Genomic DNA, 21,839 nt, shown 5'->3' with positions numbered 1-21,839 from the left:
TCTGCCCCTCCCCTGCTCATGCTCTGTCTGTCTGTCTGTCTCTCTCTCTCTCAAAAATAAATAAATAAACATTTAAAATAATAAGAACAAAAAAGCCTCAGGGACCCATAGAGCTATAATACAAGAGTTAACATTTGTGTCATCAGCCCTCCCGGAGGAGAGGAGGAAGAAGATGGGGCTGAAAAAATACTCAAAGAAATAATGGCCAAAAAGTTCCTGAACTGGGAAAAAGACGCAAACCTACAGATTGAAGAATGTCAGAAAATCTCAAATGGATAAACAAAAAAGCCATACCAGGAGCTATCACAGACAATCTTCCCAAAACTAAGAACAAAGAAAAAAATTTTGAAAGCAGAAGGTGGGAGTGTTTGGGAGGGAGGGAGAGAAGGAGAGAAATGCCTTATCTATAGGTCAAACAATTAGAATGAGAGCAGATTTTTCAAATGAAACCCGAGAGGTCAGGAGGAGGGGGTGTGACATTTTTTTAAGGGTTGAACAAGACAACATTGTCCAGCCAGAATCCTGTATCCAGTAAAAATATCTTTCAAGAGTGAAGGGGAAATCGAGTCATTCTCAGATGAAGGAAAGCTAGGAGAATTTGTCACCAAAGAACTACCCTGACCTAAAAGAATGTCTAATGAAGTTCCCTAAACAAAAAGAAAGAAACTTGGAACATCAAAAAGGAAGAAAGAACGTGGCATGTAAAACCATGGGTAAATAAAATAAGCTTTCCTTCTCCTCTTGAATTTTTGAAACTATGTTTGACTGTTTAAGCAAAAGTCATAGCACTGTCTGATGCAGTTATAAATGTATATAGAGGGGATATTTAAAGACACTATATTATAAATGGAGGAAGATATAGGATGTAAAGGGAGATACGGTCCTATACTTTGGTTGAGCAGTTAAATGACATTATCAGTGATCATTTAACCATGTATATACATACACAGACATAGACTCAAAGTGCACTTCAATACAGTATGTGTACTCCAAACAAAATTCTTAAATGAAATAAAAGTCTCTTGGAGGGGCATCTGGGTGGCTCAGTTGGCTAGGCATCTGACTTCTGCTGAGGTCTCAGTCTCAGGGTTTGTGAGCTTGAGCCCCACCCCTCACTTTGCCCTCTCTCTCCCTTTCTCTTTGCCCCTTGCTCACCTGAGCTCTCTCTCTCAAACGAATGAATGAATGAACAAATGAATAAATAAGTAAGTAAATAAATAAATAAATAAGAATTGAGATTCAGTGTTACCAAAAAAAAAAAGTTTCTTGGATATTTCACGTTATTCTGGAAAGAAGGTGAAGGGTGAGGGGATTTTTTTTATTGACTGAATTTAATCTTTAAAAGGATGATGGTATTTGTTTATAATTAACTAGATTTAACTTTCTGTATATGTAGTATGAGCTTAAAATAATATATAAGTTTATTTTAATAATTAGAAAATTATATATTAATATATATATTTGTATTTACATATGATATTTTTGAATTAGCAGCTTGAGAAACTCCTACGAGTTGCATGTTTAGTAGCAAAATAGTGGAGTATTTTCTCCTGTGAATTTACGACACTCCCATAAGAGACACCAGGAAGGTAGTATTTAGAACTACTTTATAGAAGCAAAAATTATGTCTTAGAGAAGTTCAGTGACATATAAAATTGTGGATCTAAGATTAAAACCCAACTCATCTTATTTCAAGTAGGGTCGTCTTTAGTAAGCATTAGGTACAAGAACGTACAGGTGGCATTCATTTCAATTCCTGCTTAAATGTCAATAGCTTTCATTGTGATTCTCTTTCTGTCACTGGGAACCAGTGTAACCTAGTTGTTTCACTTTTTCTCACCACTACCAGGGACATTACTTCTTTTTCTCTTCTATTGCCGAGAGTGTAGTTGCTTCGTTTTGTCTCTAATGTCCTACATTTCTCCTAAAATGTTTTTAGGTATTTGTTCAAATGTATTCAAAGAAAAAAAATACTCTAGTACATGATATTTTTATCTAGAGCAGAATTAATCAAATAAATAACTTATTTTTGATATGGTACAAACAACATACAAATCCTGGAATGAAAACCAGGTTGCTGTGAATTAAGAAGCTTCTCAGAACTGGGCAGACGCCCCGCGTCTGTTATGTAGTCCCATCTGGGACTATGACACAGCCCCTCTTCCTTTATGCTCTCTCTCCTAGGGAGCCATATTCTCTCTGGATCACAAGCACAGCCTATTAAAAAAAAAATAGCATTACATTTGGAGTCAGAAAGCCTGAGCTTGATATAGTGGACATCTGTTGGCTGCTCTAATATTGTGTGTGTGGCAATTTGAAATAGTATAAAAACAATGAGATGATTGGGCACAAATCCATCTCAATCTGTAACATAGTTACACAGAATTTTGAAGTTCTCTAATCAAGACTCCATGCCCCACTTTTAGAGGTGGTTACTCACTTTAAAATATCCTTACCAAAATATGCACCAGGGGGTCTACTGGGGTAGCTTATAAGACATTACTAATAACTTGTCAATGGGGAAGTGAGTAATGCTCAAATCAGGTAATGTGGATTGGGAATATTGCACAGTCTCTTTCAGGAGTTGAAGTGTGAAATCCATCAGGTCCAGTGGTCATGCCACGTGCCTGCTGGACGACGGGAGCAGTGGTCTTCAATCTGGGCCACGTGTACCCTTGGAGGTATGAGAAGATTTTCCAAAGGATGTTAAGGAAATCTACCTCCAGATCTTTACATTTCTCTTGTACTCTTTTCTAAAATGGGTTTGCCTGGGAATGTGCCTGCTGAAGGTCTCCACTCCTTTCCGTCACCACTCTTGCAATGTTCTTCTATCACAAAAGAAAAGCAGACTTCTCCTCCAGGACCAGGGACATAATTTGTGGAGACCTGTGCAAACGAAAATGTGGGGCCACTTTTTCCAAAATTATTAAGATTTTCAAGACATTCACAGCAGAGCATTAAACCTAGTGTGGGACCCTTCTGAGCTAGGGGCTCTGTGCCAGCACCCACGAGACCCCCCTGCTCTCAGCCATAGCACACTTAATAATAGCACATTCTTTGATGGAGGCTGGCAATGTAAAGACAGTGGATGACAGATAAAAAAAAATTCTGCATATTAGAATTGGTATTGAACAAGTAAATAAAGTACTTTTACAGGTCAGGTGGTTTCTAATTTATTGTTTTCAAATCACTGAAAGAGGATGGAATCAAGTTGTCAGATGAAAGAGAAAGATGATCAAAATTAATTTCGAGGATAGATCACTATGTGATTTTTGGCACATAACTGAGAAGGAGTTCAAAGAATTGAATGACATTCCTATAACAAAACTCCTTTGATTCCCATTCATTTATATGAGTTAGTTTTCTCTGAAATTTTGTCTATTAGAAGGCTAAATAGGAAGAAAATCAGTCCTCAATCCTGTCTCATTTTAGTTAATAAATATACATGAATATATGTAGATACATATGAAATAAATGTTTTAAATTCCCAACGATCTTATGAAAAAATAACAATTATAATAAAATTTTATCTTCTGTTTAATACTTTTCTAAAAAAATATGTGCAATATGCTTATGATGTTTTTATTAATTTTAGTGTAATTGCAATGACAGCTTAGTCCAGGAAGGAAAAAATTCTTGAGTTAAAATTTAATTGTATCCATGTGTTTTTATTATGATATGTTGATCACTGAAGCCCTTTCAAGCACAAAATATAATAAATTAAGATGAAAATCTATAAGGGAAGAAAATGAAAACAAATTCAAAGAGAAAGATGAATACTATAAAACTTCTTACTATTGAAGAAGTTGTTCTTTTTATAATGGCTGGTGATGTTATAAATTTCATGGTATTTAGATTCTATACACTACATTTTGAAAAATAATGTAACCATTTTATTTTAAAATGCCAAGTATTTTCAACATCCCAGAAATTAGGTCCTTAGCAATTACTAAATCTTATGACAAAAACATTTACATATCATTTTTAAATGTGTAAGTTTCATTTTTTAAAAAATTGGTAGAGGGGCGCCTGGGTGGCGCAGTCGGTTAAGCGTCCGACTTCAGCCAGGTCACGATCTCGCGGTCCGTGAGTTCGAGCCCCGCGTCAGGCTCTGGGCTGATGGCTCAGAGCCTGGAGCCTGTTTCCGATTCTGTGTCTCCCTCTCTCTCTGCCCCTCCCCCGTTCATGCTCTGTCTCTCTCTGTCCCAAAAATAAATAAACGTTAAAAAAAAAAAAATTTAAAAAAAAAAAAAAAATTGGTAGAGTTCAGGATTATAAAGACACTGGAGACTGACATTTGGGGGCCTAAAGGGCTCCATGCTTGCTCTGTTTGGCTAGCTAGTCCTACCTTCAGAATATCGTTGGGACTTTCATACATGTACTAGTTGCAAGTGCCCAGAGCAGTGGTTTTTAACTCTGGCTACACAGTAGAATTACCTTGGGACCCTTTAAAAATACTGATGGTTGATGGAATTAACAAGTCATGGGAATAAAAGGCACAGCATAAGGAACATAATGATATTGTAATAACATCGTGTGGTGGAGGATGGTATCTACAGTTCTAGTGAGAAGAGCATAATGTATAGATGCTGGCGAGGATGTGGAGAGACGGGAACCCTCTTGCACTGTTGGTGGGAACACAAACTGGTACAGCCGCTCTGGAAAACAGTGTGGAGGTTCCTCAAAAAATTAAAAATAGACCTACCCTATGACCCAGCAGTAGCACTGCTAGGAATTTACCCAAGGGATACAGGAGGGCTGATGCATAGGGGCACTCGTACCCCAATGTTTATAGCAGCACTCTCAACAATAGCCACATTATGGAAAGAGCCTAAATGTCCATCAACTGATGAATGGATAAAGAAATTGTGGCTTATATACACAATGGAGTACTACGTGGCAATGAGAAAGAATGAAATATGGCCTTTTGTAGCAACGTGGATGGAACCCGAGAGTGTTATGCTAAGTGAACACTCCTCAGGGAGGAGGGGAAGGGGGGGGGAAAGTTACACAGAGGGAGGGAGGTAAACCATAAGAGACTCTTAGAGACTGAGAACAAACTGAGGGTTGATGGGGGTTGGGGGAGAGGGGAAAGTGGGTGATGGGCATTGAGGAGGGCCCTTGTTAGGATGAGCACTGGGTATCGTATGGAAGCCAATTTGACAATAAATTATATTAAAAAAAAGAATAGCATAATGTATAAACTTGTTGAATCACTGTAATACACCTGAAACTAATGTAACTAATGTTGTCACTAATACACCTGTTACTAATGTAATGCAGTTGTGTATCAACTGCACTCAAATAAAAAATATAATAATAAAAATAAAAACAGTGACATTCGAGTCCCTCTCCAAAGATTCTGATTAAATGGTGAGGCATGGGGGCGCCTGGGTGGCGCAGTCGGTTAAGCATCCGACTTCAGCCAGGTCACGATCTCGAGGTCCGTGAGTTCGAGCCCTGCGTCAGGCTCTGGGCTGATGGCTTGGAGCCTGGAGCCTGTTTCTGATTCTGTGTCTCCCTCTCTCTCTGCCCCTCCCCCATTCATGCTCTGTCTCTCTCTGTCCCAAAAATAAATAAAAACGTTGAAAAAAAAAATTTTTTTTTAAATAAATAAATAAATGGTGAGGCATGAGCCAAACCATCTCTGTTTCCCAGGTGATTCTAATGTGCAGCCAGGACAGAAGCCACTGGTCTGAGACAAATATTGGAACTTTCCTGAGCTACAACCTGGCAGTGTGACAGTTGTGTGTGTGTGTGTGTGCCCGCTTGCTAAATATATGTTGGATGAGATTTTGTTGGAGACTTGCTGTCATTGTAGCATTCTACCTGGAAGCAATATTGGAGGACCGAATTATAGCCCCCTCCGACTCTTAAATGAGGTTCCAATATTTACCAAAGAGCACAACATTTGCCATGCAGTCAAACTAACTTAGGTAAATTCACACAACAGCCTTTCCAACCCCCTTTTTCCCTTCCCAACAGACATCTGTGTTATGTGTGTCCGGGCCTGAAGTCCATCAGCCAAGGTAACAAAATAGCCAGGACTGGATTTGGGGATGGGACACGTGAGTTAAGGCTAGAAACAAGATAACTTTAGGAATATTGCCAGAATGTTTTCTACATACTGGATATAAAGATGAACACATATGATGTGAGTTGCTGCTGGCCGCTGTTGTGGGAACTCAAGGGAAGCCAGTCTTAGCATGAAGCCAACACTGGAATACAGAGTGCAGAAAGCAAAGGAAATCTGGTGAGAGAGCTAAACCACCAGACTGAGCCGCATCAGATGTATCACGTACTTAAGCCAATATACTCTCTCTAATAAGCCAGTCTGAGTCAGATAAGACCATGGGCTTTAAAAGCAGGCTGCCCAAGTCTAAAGCCCAGTTTGGTAATTCACTAACTCGGTCATCTTGGCAGTTACTCCAAGGCACTGTCCCTCAGTGTCCCCATGTGTAAGATGGGCTATTAACACCTTCATTATAGAGTTGCCATGAGCACTAAGTGGGTTAATGCTGGAAAATTCCTTAGGACGGAACAAGGCAAGAACCATGCTATGATTTAAAGCAATTATTGCTTTACCTGGGCTTAGTGTTACTTCCCGTTGAAAACATCCTAACTGCTATGTTTGAATTTTGATTTCACGAGTGATCTGAAGCAAATAATTTAAACCTCTGGGCCCTGGTTTCCCGATTTATAAAGTAAGAAGGTTGGTCTGTGATCTCCAAGGTACCTTCCAGCTCTGTTTTAGTAAATATGGTTAATATACATTACATTTCAAGCTGTTTTCTCTCCCAGTATGATTTAGAATGCAAATACCAGAGTTCATGAGTCTGTCTTTTATTCATGTGTTCAATAAATATTTATTAACAACCCACCAAGTGCGAGGCACTGTTCTAAGTACTAAGAATATAGTGATGTTCAAAACTGATTTAAAAAATCCCTACTTCATGGAGTTCCTATTTTGGTGGACATAGATAAACAAATAAGTACATAAAATATATAGTATATGAGGCCATGATGAGTTCTATGGAGAAAAGGAAAGCAGGAAAGGAGAAGGAAATAAAAGGGGGCAGGGCCAATTTTAAATAGACCTGTAAATTCCCAGGTTCTTGAGGACTGACTGACATAAATCAGCAAGTATAAAAATGAGATTAAAGTTAGTGGTCTCAAGAAAGATAATGGTGGTGAGCCTGTGAAAAGGGTCCTATTTAATGTGAGGTAAGGAAGCCTAAGTTTCAAAGACCCTCACGTGCATGTGCCATTTTGAGGACCCCATGGGGAGCTACCAATGAGTTCTCATGGTATTTTGTATTCTTTTACTTGAAAAGGACACCCCATAATGTAGAAGTTTTAGGTCCCACAAAATTTGGATCTGCCCTTGTTGTACACACTCAGTGGGCAGGGAGGCACTGGTGTGGATCATGCTAGAAGCATCCAGAGCACCCAGGATGCCCACTCAGACCTGCTGCTGCATAATTATCTGCCATCTCAAAACCACTGGTGGATTGCATTATTGTTCTCCACTCTTCACCCCACCCCTGCCTTTCTCTACCACCTTAGTCATGGGCTTTCACAGCTCATCCTACAAGAGACAGGATCCTTGTCTCACTGATGTTACCTTTAACTATAGGGCTTGCTTAGCCGAAAGGAACATTCTGAATGCGATGAGAATAAAGACTTTAAAATATGCCTTTGGGCTGGTGATTTTCCTTTTGTGCTCTTTCCTTTTGTCATGAAAAGAATCTGTCCAGCGTAGCCTTCTGGCCTTGTTAAAGGAGTAATACCCAGAGCAGATCTGAACTCCAGCTAAGCCTGAAGCCAGGCCCAGCTAAGCCCGCCTAGATCAGTTGCACCCGGTCAACCCACAGACAAGAGTGAGAAATAAATGCTTATTTTTTGGTACCAACCACGATGAGATTTTGTGGTTTTCAACTCTTTGCATAATTGTAGCAACAGCTGACTGATAGAACAAGCAATGCGATTTTGTCAGCTTAGGCTAAACTATGCTGCAGTAACAAAGACCTCTATATTTATGGCTCACCTTAGATGCCATCATGGGGCAGCTGAGGCTCTGTTCCGTATTTTCACTCAGGGATCCTGTCTGTCAGAAAGGCCCTTGTCTGGATTTACTGGTCTCCCAGTGGAGGGTACAGAGATGGGGACTCTGTACTAGCTCTGGAGACTTCTGCTTAGAAATAACACACACATGACTTCGCTCACATTTTACTGGCCAAAATACATTATACAGCTGTACCTGCTTAGGGCAGGAATGCACAGTCCTCTTGCATGGAGCCACACAGAGGGAATGAACCCACAGGAAGGCCTCTACCTCGGGTAGAAGCAGCGGATACTTTGAAAAATAATAAAAATCTACCACAACAAAATAGCTTGAACATTTTGGGTAGACACGATGAAGGCATGGGTTGACTCTAACTTGTGCCACATCATTTTCTGATTGCCTGGAATTATGCTATACCTTGAATCTGCAAAGCAGAGGCTGTGTTTGTGTGCTCCTGTGGATCATACACCTCCTCTCGTGGGATGTGCCCATCACTCTTCCTAGGACAGACAAGCAATGATAGAAAGCCTGTAATTTTCTCCCTAAAACTATCAACACTGCTCTGCTTTCCAAGCATCAGTGTTTTCCATGGAAAAGAAATTAGATATATAACGAAGGTTCCAAATAAAGCAAAACAATTGTGCAGGGAAGCCATGATGTTATAAGGACCCCCATTTTCCTTTGTTGCTCTGGAACAGGGAGTTCCCAAGTGTTTGGATGTCAAAATTGATACTGCTGAACTCGGAATTCATCCAACTCCCACCACCCCCTTCACACCACAAAAGCCAAGTTTTATATTTCATCCTAGCATGGAAGGAACATTCTGTAATTTCTTTCACCCGTGAATTACTTTCTAAAGAACCAGTAAATCAAAGTTGTGCATAATTTCTCTTTCCCTCCCTCTCTTTTTTTTTTTTTTTTTTGAAAAGTCATCTTTATTATTGTGTGGTTCTTTCTGGCATTAGTATTTTGCTCATAAATCAAGATGGTCACCTTCTGTGAAGGGGGATACCAAAGTAGAATTTAACCATCCACCTAGCCACTTGAGCTAGAGACCTAGGTATCTCCATAATCTTTTTCTCTTTTTTCACTGCTACCATGGCCTTAGTTCAAGCCCTTAGAAACATTTGCTATGTTATTCTCTTAGCCTTCTAATGGCCTCCCAACCTTGAATCTCTTCCCTCTTTACTCCCTTAAAAATGCCAGTGAGACCAAAGATTCTTCTAGTACTTTCTTTTGGTAACTGGCATAGGGAAGTTTGGGATGGTTTGTAATTGATTAGAAATAAAGAGATTGATACCTCAGGTAAATTGGGCATCAAATAATGAAACTTTAGCTGATAATTTTGCATTTTCTTTTGATATGTGGTGTCTTTTTGGAATCACACCGCCCCCCCCCCAAAAAAGCAAAAAGATAAATAGAATCTATTTTGGAGTCTTCTTTATCAGAAGAGCTTAGGAAAACAAAAGGTCCTCAGTAATAACAAGGCAACTCAAGGTATTTGAGATCTTGATTAAGCACTTGTGAAAGGTGATAGAATTTCATGAATCCCTGGCTCATAGCAGTCCCTAAATACTTTTTGTTCTCCCAAGGAATAGCAAATGATTGCTTGCATTGAAATTTTAGGAAGACATTGGAGTTGGCACAGATCCACAGCTGTAAAGTACATGGTTCAGGGAAGGATCGAGGAAAAGAATAATATTCGGATTTGGATCCCAGAAAGAGTTTTAACCCACCCTCTATAGCTCATCATTTTATTTGTATCTAGCTTATCCTTCCCAAGTTTCTCTTGAAAAATTAAGCATGTGTTTGTGTGTTTTTGAGTGTGTATGTATGTATATATGTGTGTGTGTGAATATGTATTTACACAAACATATATAGGTATGTATATATATATATACACTTATATTTACATACGTATGTTACATATATAATTTCCCCTTATTTCTTTAAAAAAAATTTTTTTGATGTTTATTTATTTTTGAGAGAGAGCACAAGCAGGTGAGGGGCAGAGAGAGAGGGAGACATAGAATTCGAAGCAGGCTCCAGGCTCTGAGCTGTCGGCACAGAGCCCGATGCTGGGCTTGTACCCATGAATGTGAGATCATGACCCAAGCTGAAGCCAGAGGCTTAACCAACTGAACCACCCACGGGCCCAATTCCCCTTTATTTCTTATACAAGGTAGCGTACTATATGTTTATTTGCAATTTGCTTTTTTTTTTAGCTTCTGAATATATTTTGAAAATAATGCTATTCCAGTTCATAGAGCTCTACCTTAGTATTTTTCATTTTTCACTAACAATCTATTATATGGCTATCTTATAGTTTATTCAGTCAGTTCTCTCAGAATGGTCCTAGTTTTTCTCCAATATTTTGTTATTTCAAACAATGTTGTAATTAGTAACTTTGTGCAAATGTTGTTTCAGATTGATTCATGTTGTGGACAGGTACCTTCACAATACAGTCCCAGAAGGGGGATTGTTGGATAGAAAGGTAAATGCATATGTGGTATTACTGGATACTGTTAAATTTGTGATAGTTAATTTTATGTGCCAGCTTGGCTGGGCCATGGTGCCCAGATACGTGGTTGAACATTATTCTGTGTGATTTTGTAAGGGTGTTTCTTGGATGAGATTAACATTTAAATTGGTGGGCTTTGAGGAAAGCAAATTGTCCTCCAGAATGTGGGTGGGCCCTCACCAATAAGTTGAAGACCTCTATTGAGCAAAAGACTGACTTTCCCTGAGTGAGAGGGTAATTTCTGCCAACAAACAGCCTTTGGACTTCAACTGAAGCATCAGGTTTTCCTGGGTCTCCAGCCTGATGGCCCACCCTGCAGATTTAGGGCTTGCCAGCCCTCATAATCATGGTAGGCAATCCCTTAAAATACATACATTCACACCTACATACACATACACATACATATACATATACATATACATATACATATACATACATCCTATTGGTTCTGTTTCTCTGGGGAACCCAGGCTAATTTTGTGGTTATACCATTTTGCACTACCAGTAATGTATGAGGAATGCCTCTTTGCTAAGCATTTGAATTTTTGCCAAACTGATAGGTAAGAAATGGTATCTTGGTGTAGTTTTAATTTGTGCTTCTCCTATTATGAGTGAAATAGAGTATCTTTTTATATAAAAGACCATTTATATATTTTCTCCAGTGAAATACCCTGAGAAGATTTTTATGACGTAAACATCTCTTGTTGTGGACCAAGCTAAATTGCGGTCAGAAAGATAGACTAGGTCTCCAAGGTTAATGTAATCACGTTTCTAATAAGCATAGCCATTCCTCTGTAGAATTCAGAGTATGCATACCCTTTATTTCGCTGTACTTACAGTTCATTTTTTGTTAACCAGTATTTGCATAGCAAGATAGTACATACCGAGGAATTCTCTTTGATTAAATGTGTCCTGATAAGATTCTAGATTTTACAACACAATTGAGAAAACTCTCAGGTGTAAAAGATGCTTTGTTGGGCACCTGGGTTCCTGACCTGGCATCTTTCTACTAGGTAGAGTAGGGTTTTCTTTCTCCTTATCCTTCATCTTATGTGCCCACCCCCCACCCCACCCCCCTCCAGGCTTTCTGAAGTCGTCTTTGTACTGATTGAATAAACACAAGTCTGTGCTTTTTCCCTGTATAGCCAAATGCTTTCTTTTATTAACACTAGCAAGTGTAAATAGCTTCTCAAAAGGTACAAAGTGAATGCATTTCAAGTCAAATCTGCCTCCAAGGTGCCAACTCTGAAGAAAACTTCACTTTAACATGAACATTAGTTTCCAAGGTGGATTGCGTATCCCTAAATGATCATCCATTTTCCCAAAACGCCAGCAGGAAATGTGTTTGATAGGAATGGAGATAGAAGGGACCAGCAAATAGAAAGCTAGCATTTCTCCAATAGCCGATGGTTGCCACGTGGCAGCATGTGAGATGAATACACCTTGCAGACATGTTCTGTTTTCTTTAAGTTTGAATTAGTTGCATTCATCTAAAAGCTCAGAAAATGTATTGAGCAATTTCGTTGTGGACAGTTCCTCATTTTTCTCTACCATTTTCTTTCAAACACGTTGTGATGAATGCATGTAATGAATGCAAATGTTGCTTTGCCTGGTGGAGATGTAATTCTGTGAAAAGTTCCTAGAAGGGAACTTCAAGAGTTTTTAAAACTCTGAATGTTTACTTAAAAAAAGGGAGAGATCTGGCAATGCTGGACCAATATTCCTCACTGGTTATAATTCATATGGACACACTGAGCGAGAAGAACAAAGGTGGAGGCATCACACCTCCTGATTTCAGACTATATTATGAAGTTACAATAATCAAAACAGTATGATCCTGGCATTAAAATATAGACAGACCAATGGAAAAGAATAGAGCCCCAAAATATGTTCACACATTTACGTTCAACTAATCTCCAACGAAGGTGCCAAGAACACATAATGGGGAAAGGGTAGCCTCTTCAATAAACGGTGGGAGAATTGGACATCCACAGGCAGAAGAATGAAATTGGCCTCTTCTCTCACACCACATACAAAAATCAACTCCAAGTAGGTTAAAGACTTTTTCAACGTTTTTATTTATTTTTGGGACAGAGAGAGACAGAGCATGAACAGGGGAGGGGCAGAGAGAGAGGGAGACACAGAATCGGAAACAGGCTCCAGGCTCTGAGCCATCAGCCCAGAGCCCGACGCGGGGCTCGAACTCACGGACCGCGAGATCGTGACCTGGCTGAAGTCGGACGCTTAACCGACTGCGCCACCCAGGCGCCCCTAAGTAGGTTAAAGACTTAAACAGTACTTGAAATTATAAGACTACTAGAAGAAAACATAAAGCAAAAGCGTCCTGACATTTGTTCTAGATGATTTTTTGGATATGATCCCCAAAACATAGGCAAGGAAAGCTAAAAAAAAAAAAAAAAAAAAAAAAGACACATGGAATTGTATGAAATTAAACTGCCCAGGAAAGAAAACAATCAACCGAGTGAACAAACAGCCTATCAAATGGGAGAAAATATTTGTAAATCATACATCTGATAAATGGTTAATATCCAATACATAAGGAACTCAAACAATTCAATAGCAAACAACAAAGAACCCGATTTAAAAATGAGCAAGGCATATAGCCATGTCTTGGAAGAAGATATACAAATGGCCAACAGTTAATTAAAGTGTTTTTAGCATCACTAAGCATCAGGGGAAATGCACATCAAAGCCACAGTGATGTATCATCTCACACCTGTTGAAATGACTATCATCAAGGAGATAAAAGATAACAAGTGTTGGTAAGGACGCAGAGAAAAGGGAACACTTGTGCACTGTTGGCAGGAATGTAAATTCGTACAGACATCATGGAAGATAGTATGGAGGTTCTTCAAAAAATTAAAATAGAACTACCATATGATCCAGCCATCCCACAGCTAGATGTATATTCAAAGGAAACAGAACCAGTATCTCAAAAGGATGTCTGCTCTCCCATGTCCATTTTAGCATTATTCACACTAAGCCAAAATATGGAAACAACCTAAGTGTCTGTTGAAGGATGAAGGGGTAAAGAAAATGTGATGTAGGGGCACCTGGGTGACTCAGCCCGCTAAGCCTCTGCCTTCGGCTCAGGTCATGATCTCACAGTTCGTGGGTTCAAGACCCGTGTCAGATTCTGTGCTGACGGCTCAGAACCTGGAGCCTGCTTCAGATTCTGTGTCTTCTCTCTCTCTGTCCTTCCTCTGCTCAAGCTCTCTGTCTCTCTCTCAAAATAAATAAATGATCACCTAAAAAAAAAAAAGAAAGAAAGAAAATGTGATATAAATATATACACTAGAATACTATCAAGCTTGAAACAAAAGAAGGAAATCCTACCAGTTGTGACAACATAGATAAACGTGAGGGCATTATGTTAAGTGTGATAAGCCAGACGCAAAAAGATGAATACTACATGATATCACTTATACATGGAATCCAAAAAAACAAATTCACAGAAGCAGAGTAGAATGGTGGTTGCCAGGGTCTGGGGGTGAGGGAAATGGGGAGATGGTGGTCAAAAGGTACAAAGCTTTAGCTATGCAGGGTAAGTGCTGTAGATCTAATGTGCAATGTGGTGACTCTAGTTAATAACACTGTATTGTACACTTGTAACTTATTAACAGAATAGATCTTAAGTGTTCTCACCACACACACCCACACAAATGGTAACTATTTGAGGTGATAGAAATGTTACTAGCCCGATTATGGTAATCATTTCACAACGTACATGTACATCCAAACTTCATGTTGCACACTAGAAATATATACAATTTAATTTGTCAATTGTACCTCAGTAAAGCTGGGGGGTGGGGAAAGAAACCAAACTCAATGTCAATTTGTGCATGATACCTGGAAAAATGTTCTGTTCCTGCCTCTGGTTCACAAAGTAGTTGCCTGTGTCTTTATTATAGATCTCATCATATCTCTTGTGTTTATGATTACCCATCTTTCTATATACCTCATGATGGAGATTTCCTCAAGGTCAAAGGTCTATGTGTCTTTGGATCCGCAGCACCTATCTGGCACGTAGTTAGATGTGATATATGTTTGTTTGTTTGTTTTCTGTGAATGAGCAATGAATGGTCTCTGGATCTAAAAACAGTAGAACACCAGGAAGACAGAACAATATCGCTGTCTGAAAGACCAACATCCACAAATGGCTCAGCCCCTGGGCTGCACATCATTAGTTTGGACTAGTTTGTTTGCAATTCATACGTGAAAACCTGAAAATCAACGGAGATATAACCTCCTACTCCAAACAGATGAAGTTTCCATTTTTGATTCCGTCAATCTTAACTATGTAAAGTGAATTAAACTCATTATCTAACATTTCCCAGGGGCAACACAGCCACCCCAGGAGAGCTAGAGGCCCATGGGGAGAGCATTTACGTATGAAAAAAAGTTCTAAACACAGGCCCCTCAGAACCACAGCACACAGTCACTTGTGAACATTCTTATTTTTCTTATTCCTTAGGATTTCCTTAACTTTTCCTTTTGTTTCAAAAACAACATCTGTGAAAAACAAAGATCTTTTCCTCCCTTCTTCTTTCAAGCCCATTGCCAGCTAAGAGGGACATGGGGGTTCCTGGTTCCCGAACTTTAAAAGTCTGATCAGTGCTCGTTTCGGCAGCACGTATACTAAAAGTCCGATCTAGGTCGTCATTTGAGACTAGATTGGATCTGACAGACAGTCTTATCTGCCTCAGAGAAACTATAAATTTTTATAAAGCCTGGCTTTTAACAGCCGAAAGGCCAATCTCATCATGGAATAGCAGAAACGCGCAGGGAGAGACCGAGGAAATTCATCTCTGGAAAGCTCGCGAGTCAGACGTTTTTAAATGGAACAAGATTCGGAACTGGTTGCTTTCAGAAGATATTAAACCCGACCTCGGGTCTCATCAGGCCGGGGCTCCTCGGGGATCTTGCGGACCAGAAAGCTCCATGCGAAGGAAACATGACAGAAATTGTCATTCCCCTTGTCACTCGGAAGAGCCACCTGCTCCCGAGTTAAAGCCGCTTTCTCTTCAACTCGCCAGCATGCTAATTAAAGAATGACTGCAGGATGGTGGCGTTGCCAGGCGCTATGAAGATCCATCACTGTCTTTTTATACGGGTAGGCGAACGTTTAATTAAAACTGCATGCGGTGTGTCTGCCCTACCCACCAGCACAGCTACATTTCATTTACCTGAGAAGACCATTTCCTATTAGTGTCTTTCAAGAGGTAAAGCACCCTGAAACAGACTTTGCTGAAATAATGTCTCTGTACATGATTTAATTAAGGGCGTCAGTAATTACATCAGGACAACATGAACCTGACTTTCCTTGGGGTTCCCGTTGTGCCTCCTGATAACGAGTCAGCTGTCTCTTCAATGGCATCCTCATCTGGAGAAGACGGCAGAGAACCGAGGATGGGGAGGAGTGCTGAGCCTGGCTCTGTTACATTTTACTCGGGCATACGAGTGTTAATGCGCCGAAAAGCCCTTTTTGGAAAGAGAGAGACAGAGAAACTCTGAGAGGAGATGGAAATGAAAGGTGCTCCCAGGACTCGCTTGTTGCGGAACTCTTGCTGACGACTAGCATGATCATCCGCGCTGCAGACCTACACTGAGCACCCTCTTGAAACAAAATTATAGGCAGTTTCTTTCGTTTTGTTTGAATTTTGAGCTTATGCACACTCCCCTCCCTTTTAATCGAGCAAAATATTTTGGCCGGCGGTAGATTTTAGCTGGAGAACATGCTGCATGCCACAAAATTCGAAAACAAATCGTAACTGTGGATGGATGCTAACTTCAGGTCAAAGTAGAGAAAACTATCTTACGCGAGGATCTTGAAGACTGGAGATAGTCCTCTCCACTTGGGAGTTTTCAGGTTAATGTTTCCGGATCAAGTACAATGGAAAGGGGTAAAAATGAGGCTTAAAAGCCCTAGGTCCGCTAAGAGCTGAGCCTTAATTACAGGTTCCCCTGCTCAGCTTCAGGGAACAGAAGCTTCTTCCCTGGAGGCGGCCCTCTCAGTCTTTCTGCTCGGCAGGTCTCCAGATGGCTCTAACAGTCCCTCGTGGGTGGGATGGCTTGTCCGAAAGAAGCGATGGTGGGGTGTGGCAGGAAGTGTAAGAAAACCATCATGGGCCTTGACTGAGCTGCAAATTGAACCCAAAGAGTTTGGATTCCATTGGCTCTCCCTTGCCAGCATGCTTGACATCCTAGCGAGCACTCGTCAAGTACAACCAGACCATTTGTTTCCTTTCCAGCACCAAGGAGGTTTCCCTCCCAGAAGAGCGAGGGAGGCATGTCCTCATCACCATTTTGAAGGGGCAGACTCACAGTGTGCTGCCACTGGGGCTGCAGGTTGGACTTCACAGTTATTTTTCTTGCTGAGGACCCAGAAGGAAGTTTGCTTGGAGAAAATCCGTGATATTGTCACATCAATGCAGTAAATATTTTATCACCCTCGTACTGGAACAGCTTGGTACCTCACCAGCCAACCCTGGAAAAATGGCTCCCTCCCTCAAAAAAGAGTTTCTAGAGCACCTGGGTGGTTCAGTCGTTGAAGTATCTGAGACTCTTGATTTTGGCTTAGGTCATGATCTCATAGTTCGTGAGTCCAAGCCCTGCATCGGGCTCCATGCTGACAGCGTGGACCCTGCTTGGCATTCTGTCTCCCTCTTTCTGTCCTTCCCCTGCTTGTTCTCTATCTCTCTCTCAAAAGAAATTAAAGTAAACTTTAAAGAAGGGTCTCTAAGAGCAAGAGCTGAGAATGCCCAGGAAAGCAGTAGAGGAGACACACAGAGGAAGTATGAAACAGTAAGAGCTTGAGGGGAGAGCACTGTTTGGGAGCCTGTACCCTGGTGTGAATTGTGATCCATTTCATTCTAATAGTGTCAAAATGTATGACCCTGAAATCTCTGGAATCAGCCTTTTCCTTCCAGGGTTTTTTTTTATTATTATTATTGTTTGCTGTTTTTTTCTTTTTAAGGAGAATATTCACCATCCTATAATCACGCCACCACCATGTTTTGATGGTGTGAGAGACACAGCCACTAACATATGGGTCTCTTTCTTAGTTTTCATTTGAGAAGAAACCAATGCGGAAACTAAGAAGGCACGACACACAGAATTGGGAGTGGGATTCCTTATAAGCAACTTGATGGGGAAGCGTCAGACAATGACTTCCTAGCTAGTCTGTCTTAGATCAGTCCTAGGAGCGTCTTCTCCACCTTTTTGAATATTGAATTGACGCCCCGATTAAAAAAACAAATCAGGCAATCAACCAGGAGGTTACAACTTGACTTGGGCCTTTCTGGTTTCAAACTTACCATTTACTGCGACCTACCATTGACAAGAGTTCGAGAAAAGCACCGTGGCTCTAGCTGCCCAGTGTATTCTGACCCAGACGTAGGCTGGACTTGAAGATATTAAACCAGAAGCTCTAATTACAAATAGGTATGATTTCACCTGTTGTCCCTTCATCGGGATCAACTGATCCATGTGAATTCTCTTTGGGGAGAAATTTATAAGTGGAGGAGGTAAATATGCTTATGGGAATTCCCCCATTCTTCTTAAAAACACACGGAGTAAACAGGTTTAGATTCTTAAAAACCTAATTCATAAAAATTAAGTATCCATGATGACATAATTGGAGAGCCATTCATTTTCCTGTGAGTCAAATAAAGAGGGGGAAAAAATTAGTTACCAAGAGTCAATTACAGGAAAGTAATGGAAAGTATATCAGAACAATATTTTGTTCTTAATTTATAAGCACGGCACTTATAGACCACTACTCAGGAGGAAATGGGCTTTGGATTGATTTCCCAGCAATGGGGTTATTCAGTTTCACTTTCCTGAGATGACTGGTTGTGGCTAAGAATGTAATTTGTGACTTTGTATTACAACAAGCTAATTGACCTTGGCCTTATTAGCACCATCTGGAAACGGTTGAAATGTACAGTCAAGACAAAGCAATAATTTGTAGAAAAAGTATAATGTGTATTTTTGGGGAGGTTCCCAATCATGGCTCTTGACAAGAGTCAGAAGTAGCTAATTCAGATGGGACAGTATATTAATCCGCTCAGGCTGCCGTCCCAGAATCCCATAAATTGGGTGGCTTAAACAACAGAAATTTATTTTCTCACAGTTTTGGAGGCTGGAAGTCCAAGATCAGGATGCCAGGATGTCCACATTCTGGGGGGAGTCTCTTCCTGGTATGCAGACATCGGGATTCTAGCTGTGTCTTCACATAGAAGGGAAGGGGACACATGGAGAAAGAGAGATTAGAGGGCTCCCTCTCTGATGACTCTTCCTTTTTTTTTTAAGTTTTTATTTATTTATTTTGAGAGAGAGAGAAAGAGTAAGTGAGGGAAAGGCAGAGAGGTGGGGGGGGGGAGGGGTAGAGAGAGAAGCCCAAGAAGACTCCATACTGACAGTGCAGAACCCAACATGGGGCTCGAACCCATGAACTGTGAGATCATGATCTGAGTTGAAATGAAGAGTGGACATTCAACCTACTGAGCCACCCAGGTGCCCCCTGATGTCTCTTGTTGTAAGGGCACTAATCCTATGATGAGGGCCCACCCACATCTCAACCTAATTAATTCCTGAAGGCCTTATCTCCAAAACCATCACGTGGAGGGTTAGGACTTCACCATATGAATTTTGGGGGAATACATTTCAGTCCGTACAGTTAGCAAGAAACACAGACTGATAAATGCACTCTCAACTCAGTTGTGCTCTTATTCATTTAGCAATTATTCTTGGACACTACTATGGGCATACAAAGAAGGCAAATATTACTATTTTAAATGTTTATTTATTTTTGAGAGAAAGAAAGAGAGAGAAGAGACAATCCCAAGCAGGCTCTGTGCTGCAAGCGCAGAGCCCAATGCAGGGCTCAAACTCACCAACCCTGGACATCAGAACCTGAGCTGAAACCCTGAGTCAGATGCTTAACCAGCTGAACCACCCAGGTGCCCCAAGGATGCAAATATGATTATGACGCACATTGTCTGACCTTGAGTAGCTTTTAACCTCGTGAGGAAGCTACACATGGAAATCAAAAATTGCAATAGGATGTGATAATTATTAAATTTTTTTTAAATCTTTATTTTTGAGAGAGAGACAGCATGTGAGCAGGGGAGGAGCAGAGGGAGAGGGAGACACAGAATAGGAAGCAGGCTCCAGGCTCCGAGCTGTCAGCACAGAGCCCAACGCGGGGCTCGAACCCACGAACTGTGAGATCATGACCTGAGCCAAAGTCGGATGCTTAACCGACTGAGCCACCCAGGCACCCCTAGGATATGTTAATTATTATAATAAATGTTTGCAAAAGACACTACGGCAGGGCTTTATTACAGTGCAATAGGCTAGTTCGTCATCATGTCCCTGACTTTCTTGAGAACCAACCACGTGCCAGGCAATGTGCTCGGCACTCGGGATATAAAGATAAATAAAAACATAGAGTACTAGCCCAGCCTGAAAGATCCAGGAGAGAGAGATCCTAAAGAAAATGATGGTATATGTTCACCTTAGATGAGAAAGAATTATCCAGGTTGGCAAGAGGGGAATGCGCATCCCTGCAGGGAGAAGAGAGTAGGCACACACAATGGTGTGATGTGCTGGGGCACAGCAAACCCAACAGGGTGGGTGGAGCACAACATCCAGGTGTGAGAACGGCCTACGCTGGTGGCCTGAATCCAGGTGGCAAGGATGGGAAAGAGGTGATAAGCAATAACCTGGATCATATTCCGAATACATTTTGAAGATAGAGCTATCCAACTGGCTGTGTAGGAGAAAAGTCAAAGACGACTCAAAGATTTTTGTGCAGAGAACTAATAGAATAGACTTACTATTGATATAAATAAAGACTTGTAGAAGGAACAGATGGCTGGGAAGTGGCTACCTGAGAATCAGGGGTATGGTGACTACGGCGACTCATTTATCCCACAAGTTTTTTGGGGGGTGGGCCTGGAACTGGAAAAAAGATGAAGATGTAAGAACTCTTTAGTAAGTAAGTAAGTAGTAAGTAAGTTCACAGAGCCTGTGAACTTAGCGGATGAAGGAAGTGAGGAAGAAGGAGAGTAAAGTCTAGGATGACTGACTGCCAAGTGGGATTGCTAGATGGACAGCAGGGCCTTTCATCATGATGGGAGAACAGGAGGAAAAGGGATTTTATTGTGGGGAGGGGTCAAGCTCTGTTTTGTATGTGTTCGATTTCAAGGGCCTGTGATAGGGGCACCTGAGTGGCTCAGTGGGTTCAGCATCCTACCTCGGCTTAGGTCATGATCTCGTGGTTCGTGAGTTCGAGCCCCACATTGGGCTCGCTGCTGTCTGCACAGAGCCCGCTTCGGATCCTCTGTCCCCCTCTCTCTGCCCCTCCCCTGTTTGCACTTTGTCATAAATTAACTAATTAAATAATTAATTAATTAAAGGTCCAAGTGGAGACAACATTTAGGGCCTCTGAAGCTAAAGACAGTGCTAGAAATTTGGGTAATACTCTTCGGTGGTAGAAAATGAAGCTAGGGGGTGAATGAAAGGCATGTAAAGATTGGACAAAACACAAAGAGAAGTGATGTAAGGACAGAACTTACATGAACAACATTTAAGGAGACAATGAACCCAAAGAACATCAATCTGGAACTTAGTCCAAACCTTTCTATTGGAGAAAGTTACATATTATCTATACAGAAGAGTCATTAGAGGATTAAGGACCAAGTCAAATTTTTATAATAATAATAATAATAATAATAATAATAAGACAAAGAACTAGGTTTCAAAGATCAAAAGCAAATTTAATGAAGTTAATTCTCCTATGCTTTATTTTTGAGAAATCTAGGCTATCTTAATTTGAGAAAATATCTAAAACTTTTAATTAAAATGTGTCTTCAGAAAAGTACACATATCACAAGAGTAAAAAAACTTGATGACTTTTCATAAACTGAACACATTCATTTAAGCAGACCCCCCAAAAAGAAACAGTATATTAATGACGCCTGAAAAGCCCCTCCTTGGGCTCCTATCCAGTCATTACCCCATCAAGGTAACAATTGTCTCGTTTTCTAACAGCACAGAATACTTTAACCAGTTTATGTACTTCATAAAAATAAAATCATACAGTATCTATTCTTTTGTGTCTGCTCCTTTGCTCCACTTTATGTCTGAGAGGTTCATTCATATATGTGTGGATATATATCTATATGCATTTACTGCTATATGGCATCCCATTGAGTGAATGTTCCAT

The 21,839-nt window shown here is 40.6% G+C and overlaps 1 long non-coding RNA gene across 1 annotated transcript; it reads right to left on the bottom strand.

The window, feature by feature from the left end:
* Nucleotides 1-601: 601 nt before the first annotated feature.
* Nucleotides 602-12,444, bottom strand: LOC121012677 (uncharacterized). Its single transcript, XR_005782221.1, has 3 exons — nucleotides 12,338-12,444; nucleotides 11,282-11,285; nucleotides 602-612 (listed from the first exon to the last, which is right to left on the bottom strand). It is a non-coding gene; the product is annotated as an uncharacterized LOC121012677 (long non-coding RNA).
* Nucleotides 12,445-21,839: the final 9,395 nt, after the last annotated feature.

The sequence above is a fragment of the Herpailurus yagouaroundi genome, unplaced genomic scaffold, assembly GCF_014898765.1.
Source record: "Herpailurus yagouaroundi ecotype Mexico unplaced genomic scaffold, PumYag 197, whole genome shotgun sequence".
NCBI classification, from domain to species: domain Eukaryota; kingdom Metazoa; phylum Chordata; class Mammalia; order Carnivora; family Felidae; genus Herpailurus; species Herpailurus yagouaroundi.
The sequence above is the reverse complement of the archived record's forward strand: the minus strand, read 5'-3'. Positions and strand labels throughout refer to the sequence as shown.